This window comes from Quercus lobata, chromosome 5 (assembly GCF_001633185.2).
Source record: "Quercus lobata isolate SW786 chromosome 5, ValleyOak3.0 Primary Assembly, whole genome shotgun sequence".
In the NCBI taxonomy this organism is placed as follows: Eukaryota; Viridiplantae; Streptophyta; class Magnoliopsida; order Fagales; family Fagaceae; genus Quercus; species Quercus lobata.
In genome coordinates, this window is record NC_044908.1 from 79,156,677 (window position 1) to 79,167,261 (window position 10,585).

Genomic DNA, 10,585 nt, shown 5'->3' on the forward strand with positions numbered 1-10,585 from the left:
AGCTGACCACCAATACAGGGTCGAACGGTTATACAAGACAACCTGTGGAGAGCCAGTAGGATTCATCTTATAAAAGTATTGCCCAGTTCCAGGGTCATCTTGTGACTTCCAAAATGACAAAACCTGTCTAGTCCAGTTATCCAATTCAACCCAGCCTTATGTATGGAAGCAAAGTGTCTGTAGGGTAGTCAAAGCTTTGCCATAACACCTTTTTGTTATTGCCCTGGGCCAATACCAGGTTCCCTGAATCTTGAAGCTGAGCAACAGAGGAAGTTGTCCCTTGGACAGAAATATTTGTAGACCAAACAACACGGTTATAACTGTCATGGAGGATGAGGTTTCCAAACAGGTTGATGGAGAGAACTCCAGAGGAATCATTGATTGGATCATTTCTGTTTGCAACCCAAATGACAGTTTGTTTTGTCACTTTGACAACCCAAATTCCAAGATACTGATAGCTGGAGTTGCCAGGGCTGAAGATTGGCCATCCTTGATGGATTAGTCTGGTGTTAAGGTATCAAGGGAAGTGCAAAATGGAAAGAGAAGAATGATTAGAATGAAAGACAAAACCATTTTTTCAGCATCCATGTTTGTTTTAGTGATTATTTACTGGAATTAAAAAAAAAATTAAAAAAATTTGTTGGTTTGGAAAAATATATTGATATTTGGTTTGATTGAGAATTATGATGTCTCCTTACCAGTGGATAGAGAGAGGGAGTTAGGAATCTCTCTGATCCTTGTCTCGGAATATTTTTATTTAGGACTAAGCATCCGTTCTTGCAAATCAAAATGGACAATTTAAAATAAGTATTTTGATATTTAATCTGACAGTCATTTTGAAGTTGACAAAAGCGTTCACTGATATAATTGATGCCTAGAATGCCTCCAGTCCCTAGATGCAATTCTGAACTTGTGATGCTTAGTGACTGTGTAAGCCGGCTTATTGACCTGATCCAATATCCATTTTGATACGCTGTTCTTCTTAGTCCATAGATTGGCTTATTAGGATACATAGAGTTATCAAGGCAGGGCAAACTATCCTGGCCTGCGATGGTAATAGGTAATTTGGCATCCTGACTGATCTAGGGCCAGCCGCAGCCAACTCATCTGAGCTTGATTCCTAGAGCTTTTTGTCCGTTCAGCTAACCTCAGTCCAGCAAATTTCAGTGGCTTTTACAAACTAGTATGCAATCTACTCATGCCTTGCTTGTATCCAAAAAGAAAAGGTGTAAAACAATACAGCTCATTGGAAGCACAATTTTAACTTTTAAAAATGACTACATAGATTCACAACCAAGCATATGAGATCAATATATATTCTATCTGTCATGTAACGCCTTAAGTACAAGGTAATGGACAAGGTAAACTGTATTGCACAACCAAAACAATTGCATTTATAATGTCTTTCCTCAACCCTTCAATAGTGTAACATAATAGTCACCTCATTTATTGCACCATATCTCCCATCCATTTCAAAATCTGCTATATGAAGAAGCAGATATAGAGAACTTCAACAAATAATTAAATTTTTGGCCTAAAGTCAGTAAAAAGAGCAATGCTAATCCAAATTCTTATTGAGACATTATTAAAGAATGGTGTCATATGGTAGCCATAGAATATACCTTAGGACCCATGGTAAATTTGACAGCGACAGCAAGCTCCTCCACACCCTTTAGCATAAGACAAAGAGCCTGGGCCAAAACCCCGAATTTTATATTTTTGGTAGGGAGACTTCATATTCCTAAATCAAACCAAATATCAATATTTTTCTCCCATACCCCAAAAATAGTTATTTTAAGTGAAAGACCAATAACACAAACATGGATGCTGAAAAACTGGTCATTTATTTGATTCTGATACTTCTTTTCTTCCCATTTTGCATTTCCCTTGACACCTTAACATCAGACCAATCCAAAAAGGATGTCCAATTTTTTTTTTTTTTTTAAATTCCAAACAATGATTATTGGAATTGGACCATAAGTTGGAGATACTATAGTTATCTCATTAAAATTAGCTTTGCATTCATGCAACTTTTATAAACTTTGTTGTATATCTCACAAGACCAATGGGGTAACAGGTCTTAATTATCTATCTTATACTCTAGTAAAAAAAAATAAGATGGGCCTTTTATGCATAACATCATTAACTTGACCTAAGAAACCAAACCCAAGTTAGCCCAGGAATTTACAATCTGTGTATCACAAAATGAAATCACCAAAAAGCCAAAATAACCGACTCTTTTGGGTTCATGTGAGCTTTTGATAAGTCCATGAAACGTAATAGATCACTAACAAATGAATTATTCTTCAGCAAGCTATATATAATCACAAGTTTGGAGTTTTAAACTTATTACTTTTGCTACTTTAAATAGTAAATGCCAATATGATTAAGAAGTAAATTTAATTTTGCATTGCACTACAAGCTAAGTTGCCTTTCTCTTAGACAAGGCAAGGGGAAGCACATACCTCCCTGAGTTGACAAACCAACCAAGCTACACTAAAAAAAATTGCTTTCCAGTCCACTGCACAGTAGCACCAGCAAGCTTATAAGGAAAAAAAAAAAAATCATTTTTCATACATGCATAAATAATTCACTGCGCCATATAATAGATAGTGATACAAAGTGTTTGAACATTATATCTATATTACTATTCCAGAACATTGAACATACATGTCACAAATTTTATTTCATCAGATAGAAAACTTTAATTTGACATGCCAATTGGCATACAAGTGTCTCAAACTCTACAATTTACAATAACAACACATTGCAATAACATTCAGCAGTCAAATTTTCAAAAAGATAAATTTATCTATTAGATAAGCATTAAATAGAATAAGCAGGTGCACAAAGATTGGAATCAACGTTAGATTTTGAGAAGTCAATAAAATGTAGTTTTTCACTAACAAAAAAACTAACCACCAAAGCCTCCAAAATCAACTAGAAAGCCCCAAAACCATGACCCACATCTCAAAAACTAAACTTTCCGCTTCTAAACAAAGTAAAACATTCTAAATCAATACTACAGTTCATGTAAAATATCAGAACATAACAGAACAAAAAAAGATTAAAAATTTTAAGAAAGAAGGAAAACGGATAATCAAAGCTTTGCCATAACACCTTTCTGTTATTCCCCTAAATCAAAACCAGGTTTCTTGAATCTTGAAGCTGAGCAACAGAGGAGGCTGTAACTTGGACAGAAACATTTGTAGACAAAAGAAGACAGTTAAAACTGTCATGGAGGACAAGGTTTCCAAACTGTTTGATGGAGAGAACTCCAGCGGAATCATTGATAGGATCATTCCTGTTTGCAATTCACACGACAGTTTGTTTTGTCAATCTGACATACCAAAAACCAAGAAACTGATAGCTGGAGTTGCCAGGGCTGAAGAAGCCTAAGGCAAAATTATTCTTTGGAAATCAAAGACTGGCCATCCTTGATGGATTCATCTGGTGTTAAGGTGTCAAGGGAAATGCAAAATGGAAAGAAAATAGTGATTAGAATCAAAGACATAACCAATTTTTCAGCATCCATGTTTGTTTTAGTGATCTTTTACTCTCCTTTTTTGGGGTGGGAAAAACATATTGACATTTGGTTTGATTGAGAATTATGAAGTCTCTTTACCAAAAAAGAAAACAGATAGAGATATGAAGTCTTATCTCTCTAATCCCTATCTCTAAATCTTTTTATTATAGGGATTAAGCATCCCATCTTTCAAACCAAAAATGTAGCATACCAAAATGGATTTTGGATCAAGTCAATAAGCCAGCTTACACAGTCACAAGCATCGCAAGTCCAGAATTGCGTCTAGGGATTGGAGGCATTCTAGGCATCAATTATCAGTGAAGGCTTTTGTCAACTTGAAAATTACTAGCAGATTATTTAAAATATACTTTTCTTTAGTTTTAGAGAAACTTAATGGATGGCTAGAGTGACATGTTAGTATTGTTAACTTTTAGCATCTTTTCCTTACTTTAGTGAGTAATTGATAGTTTGATTAAGTTGGCAAACAAGTGGTCGAGAAAATGGGATGAGATTGGTTTATTGGGATATAAACAGTTATCAAGGGAAAAACAAAAAGGCTGGGCCAACTATTCCTGCTTGAGATGGTAATTGGTAATTCAGCATCTTGACTGATCTTGGCCCAGCTACAGCCAACTAGTCTGAGCATGATTTCTAGAGCTTTCATAAATCAGCCTATTAATAGTTGATTAAAGCTTTTACAAACTAGTATGCTGTCTACTATATGCTTTGCTTGTTTTTAAAAAAGAAAAGGTGGAGGATGAAACAGCTCATTGGACGCACAATTTTAAAGTTCAAAAGACTACATAGACTCCCAACCAAGCACATGAGATCAATATATAATGTATCTGGCATGTAAGCCTTAAGTACAAGGTATTGAACAAGGTAAACTGTATTACACGACCAAAACACATGGATTTATAATGTCTTTTTTGACTCTTCAATACTGTAACATAATACTCACCTCATTTATTGTACCATATCTCTCATCCATTTCAAAATCTGGTGTTCGGAGAGAGCGTTTTTTTTAAAAATAAAAATTAAAAATTAAAAAAATCAATAAAGAATTGATTTTGGGCCAAAAATCAGTAGAAAGACCAATGCTAATCAAACTTCTTATTGAGATATGAATTGCATAGATTGCATGAGTTAGAAATATGAATTAAAGAATGGTGTGATTATGTAGCTATAGATTATCAAAATACCTTAGGACCCATGGTGACTTTGACGGCTACAGCAAGCTCCACCACACCCTTTAGCATAAGACAAAGAGCCCAGGCCAAAAACCCGAATTTTATATCTTTGGCTACATAGTTTCTTCTGCTCCTCAATCCACTGCCAATCTAAATCACACAACAGAGAGCATTGTCCTTCTCTCTCAACAACAACACCACAAGGCAAGCACAAACACTCTCAAGTCTCAACAATCCCCCTCTCTCTCCAAGCTGAAAGCTCGCATTTTTCTTCATGAATGGAGTTGGGTTTCGTCACAAAGTAAAGGAAGTCAAGGATACAAGCTGGTGGGTCATGAGTGTTAGAACTTGGGATAAAAGCCATCTCCCAAATTGTCTCCGAAAATCTCCGTTTTTTTTTTTAAAACCTAATACATTTTATTTTATTTTAAAGTTAGCTACAAAAATAGTTATATCTTAAAATTACAACTTTATTCAATATCTTTTTATTTAAGAAAAATTTTAATAAATCCACTATTAGATTACATTTTCATTTTATACCCTTCATATTTGTAAAATTTCTAAAAAATTAAAAATCAATAACTATGTTATCAGTAAGTTGTTTAAATTGCAAGTTTTTGTAGTTTAAAATTATGTATAAAATATAATTTTATAGATCATATAATAAATAATATCTGATTGACCCAAAAAAATTGACATGTGTATTAAGAGCCTAAAAAACGTGTAATCCAACAGTTAAATTTTCGAAATATGTAGTTGTAAGGACACGATTTAGTACCGAACCAAAACAGTGTTGGGTTCGCAGGTAAAAGGCCCAGACAATATAATTTGTAGAGCGTGGGTGTAAAGAACTAGGTTAACCGTGGTCTATCCTCCAAAGATTCACTTTCATGAACGTTCAAAGTTTTTCAGTTGGTACAATGGATCTTTTTTCCTTAGTGACTTGTACAACTCCTTTTTTTCTCTTTTCCCTTTTTTCTCTCTTGTTTACGTCTCTTGTTCTTCTTTCTTTTTCTGTTCCCATGCCCTCTTTCATGTTCTCCTTTTAGTTTATATACTCCCCTTTGCGTTCCATCCTTACCGCACACGTGTTGGTTGGGTCCGGAGGATTTCTTTCTGTCCCATCTCGCATCCCTGGGAACTTCCTATGGGCAGCTGTAAGGCTACTTCCTTACTGTTCAGGTATCACCTCCACATTAATGCGGTCAGAGAGTTGGTTGAGAGGTCATTAATGCGGAGGCAGCTGTTGTTATAGATATTTGTTGATCTTATCTCTTTCATCCGTAGTCGGTTACCCTTATCCTTTACGGTGACCTAATTCTGGGATCGGATCGCAGTAAGACCACGTCCCAATCGTCCTCGAACGCGATCGTCCTCAGACGCATACTGCCGAGGAGTATGGCGTGCTCGGATGGGTACGCGTCCTTGGATGGGCCTCAAGCCCCACAACCCTGAATCGATTCCGAACCCTACGAGCCTATTAATCGACCGGTCCCCACAGTAGTAATGTTAATAATATTGTTTAAGAATGTAACTTTAAACTATAACTTATTTTGTAGATAAATTTTGTCCATTATTATATATAAGAGATATTTTCAAAATGGAAAAAATTAATGAAATGCCCTAAAAACATTGGTTTATGAAATATTTTTGGAAACCGTTTATGGAAAAAAAAAAATTTGCAACTTTTTATATTTCCTACAAAAATGATATTAGTTTTAATTTTTTTTTTTAAAATGATCTATTAACAAATACCCTAAGAGCACCTATAAAATAATGTAATGTATGGTTAGAATTTTTATTTTTTTAGTACTCCTTACAAACGATTCATCTTCTACATGACTTTTTTTTTTTAAGAAACCTCTTCTATATGACTTAAATGACCTAAAAAGAAAAAAAGATATAAGTAATCACTTATATTAAAATATAAAATAAAATAAAAAACAAGACTATAATAACATATGAAAAATATAATTTTATTAAGAACCTATCTACATTATTTTGAGAATGTGACATAATTGTCAATGTAGTTCTTTCTACAAAAACATCTCCACTCAAAGCATCACTAAAGTGAACCGAAATAGATCGTAATAGACTGAATTAGACCAAATTGGACCAAAGTGTACCAAATGGAACAAAATGGACTAAAATGGACCGAATAGACCTAAGTAGACCATAATGGACCGAATAGGACCAAATTGGAATAAAGTGGACCAAAATGGACTTGAGTGAACCAAAATAGACCGAAATGCACCGAACTGAACAAAAGTGAACTAAATTGACCAAAATAGATAGAGTGGACTGAATAGACCACAATGGACCAAACTGGATAGAATTTGACTAAAATGGACCAAATAGGCCAAAATGGACTAAACTAAACTAAAATTTTACTCTGATATGACTCAATAGGAGCATAATAACAATAAATGTTATACTTCAACTTTTAGATATTATATAGACGAGGTTAAGTCCCCTCTTTTCTCACTCTAACATGAATGGCTCTGAAAAAAGGAAATAGGAGAGGAAGACTTGCATGTATTGTTGTTGGGTGTATGCAATCAAATATCTGTTGTAGATCTATTCATGTCATTAAGAGAGAAGCAAGTAAAATTATAGTTGTTCTTATAATTAGGGCTAAATTTCATTACGCACATTCTATTTACACATATGTACACACACGCAATATAAATTTCTGACAGTTCAATTAGTGTATAAAACACTATGAACGTTTAGACCCTCAACTAACAAATTACCAATCAAGCTTAATATCAAACAATTAATGTGCGGAATATGAACAAGCTTAATACAGAATTGATAAACAATCTAAACCTAATAAAAACACATTCACAATAGAAATTAAATGGCAAAGATTAAGGGAAGGAAGATGCAAACACAAGGACAACATAATGATGTGTTATCGAAGAGGAAATCGAAACTCTCAAAGTAAAACCTCTCCGCCGCCCTCCAAGTGGTAAATAATCCACTAAAGAATGTAGTTGGGATACATGAACAGTAGAAGACCCTCCAAGCCTAATCTACCCAGTGTACCTAAGCCCTCCAAGCTCCTGCTCCTACTCCAACGAGTTTATGCCGAACCTATTTCTTCTTTAGTCGAACCTATCTGAGGCGATCGGCGACTGAGATGGCGTCGGTATGAGGCGATTGGCGGCTGGGACGGCGATGGGTCGAGCTTTGGCTGGGACGACATCGGTCTGAGAGCTTGAGCTTGAGAGATAGTGAGTTTTAGGTGAGATGGTGAGAGTGAGCTTGAGAGTTTCAGAAAGGTGAGAGCTTGAGAGAGGAGAGCTTAAGAGAAATTTCAAATGGGAGCTTGAGAGTGACATTGAGAGAGAGGATGGTGAGATGAGAATAAAAGAAATGAAAAAAATAAACAAAGCAGTATTATTTTAATCCGGGGGGTGAATAAGAAATTAATTTTTTTTTAGATGTCTGTTACAGTGGACATCTATAGATAGATGTGCACTGTAGCAGTTTAGCTAAAAATTATACCTATGCCTCCACTACTGCATGGCCCTTTTTGATATTTTGGTGGAACTAAAATAGCATTATATCTATTTAGCTCCACTGCTACAAATGCTCTAAACAATTCATCCTCCATATGGCTTAAATGAACTAAAAAGGAAGCAAATATAAGTAAATCCATCACTTATATATATATATATATATATATATTTTTTTTTTTTTTTTAAAAAAAAAAAAAAAACTATAATAACAAATGAAAAATATAATTTTATTAAAGAACTTGCCAACATTTGTTGAAAATGTGACATAATTGTCAATCAAGTATCTACTCTTTTTTTACACAGAAATCTCCCCTTAAAATATCACTAAAGTGAACTAAATGGACCGAAGTAAATTGAAATAAACTAAATTGGATCAAAGTGGACCGAATTAGACTGAAATGGACTATGATGGACCAAATATACAACAATGGACTGAATTTGACCAAAGTAGATTGAATTGGACCAAAGTGGACCAAATAGGCCAAAATAGACTGAATTGAATCAAAATATTATGATAATATGACTCAGCGAGAGCTTAACAATAATAAATATTATGCTTTAGCTTTTAGATATTATATAAATAAAGCTATGTCCCCTCTTTGCTCACTCTAACATGAGTGATTTTGAAAAAAGGAACTAGGAGAGGAAGACTTGCATGTATTGTTACCAAGTGTACGTAAGCAAACATCTGTTGTAGATCTGCTCATGACATTAAGAGAGAAGTAAATAAAATTATACTGTTCTTATAATTAGGGCTAAATTCCGTTACACAAATTATTTTACACATCCGTACACACATGCAATATAATTTTCCACTTGAAAATAGTGAAATTTCAATGCATTTTGTGCGTGTATGGACGAATATGTAAAATTGTGTGTATAACAATTACTATTCGTTAATTAGTTGTGTTCTAATCAATAGTATGTGCGTTCTTGTGTTGATTGCTTCAATCTTTAGATTATATTTAATTTATATTGTAGTTGTTGTTAATTGATTAGTATTGTGATCACCAATTGATCTAATCAAGTCATTTTTAATTAATCCGCATTGTACGCACCAAAGACGGGTTTGCTCGGCCAAACTGCTACTTGGGCTCACAACTTATTGTATGGTGGGTTTGGGTAACCTATTTTGGATTGTTCTAGGTTTGGAGACTCAATGAGATCACTTTTCTCTCTTTCTCTACGTTTTTTTCCTCTCAGACCCTCTCTTTCTCTCTCTTTTCTCCTTACAAAATTGCATCCCTCTTCCCTTCATTAGTTTCTCCTATTTATAGCCCATTGTTAATGGGGTGATCATCATTATCTTTTTAACTATTGCAAAGAGAGGTCTAATGTTGATAAATTTAAGTAGATGTTTAGGTATGAGCGGCTTTGGAAATGGTTCCCACTGCAGCAAATGTGTTCGGCAGAGGAGTTTCCTAGGGTTCTACCGAGCACTCAAATGGCGATATGACCGAGCATATGTATATCGTCCGGAGATGATTTTCCGAGCAGTATGTAAGCGGGGTACCCGCAGTCCACTTTTCAAGTATTCGGATAACACCCAGCTTTGACTCGTAGTTATTGTAGGCTTGGGATAGGATCCTTTGCGGTGCGAAAGTTGGACCCCCGGGCCATATTATTAATCCATGGCCCAAGGCCCAAATGGACTTGGACGTTAGATGCCGTACATGCATAATTAACAAAAGGTGTAAAACTTTCGAATTATAATTTAACCTCAATTTTATTTGTCTATCGAAATTAAACTATCAAGAGCATATTTTCAACATTATTTTTTTTTAGTTTTTTCTTTTCTTTTATATTGTTTTAAACTTGGACGAATTTTCAATTTAATAAATCACAGACAAAAGTATTACTATTACAAGGAGGTTCTGGTTCACAGACTACCGTAACTAACTTTGGAATTAGACATTTTTAGTACAACACATTTAAAAGGCTTTTATTAAAACGTCATCGCTTGTAACTACTAGACAACCTTTTTTGGTTTTTTTATTTTTTATTTTTATTTAAGAAAACGATCATGAACTTTTCATTAAACAAGCATTAAGCCTCTGTCAAAAAATACAAATTGCAGGGCATTACTATGAATATCCTCCATCCACACTTGTGGTTCATACAAGTTTTTGGCTAATTTTGCAAGCTTATCAGCTACTTTGTTACCCTTGCGCCTGTGTGTGAGTAAGATGCTTGTCTCAACTTGGCTGAAAGTGTCCGTGCTTCCTCTATTATGTGCCCAAAAGCTGTCAAATAGGGTTGGTCTACTTTGAGGTGGTTGATAATAACCTCCGAATCACCTTCAAACACCACGTCTTGGAGTCCTAATTTGAGTGCGAATAAGATGG

At 34.7% G+C, this 10,585-nt stretch overlaps 1 long non-coding RNA gene across 3 annotated transcripts; it reads right to left on the bottom strand.

Moving 5' to 3' along the window:
* Positions 1-755: 755 nt before the first annotated feature.
* Positions 756-5,058, bottom strand: LOC115991701. Of its 3 annotated transcripts, XR_004092291.1 has the most exons (4): positions 4,729-5,058; positions 2,466-2,542; positions 1,623-1,741; positions 756-1,479 (listed from the first exon to the last, which is right to left on the bottom strand). It is a non-coding gene; the product is annotated as an uncharacterized LOC115991701 (long non-coding RNA). The 3 variants fall into 3 exon arrangements; XR_004092292.1 differs by having other exon boundaries at positions 756-1,741; positions 2,466-2,521; XR_004092290.1 differs by having other exon boundaries at positions 756-1,741.
* Positions 5,059-10,585: the final 5,527 nt, after the last annotated feature.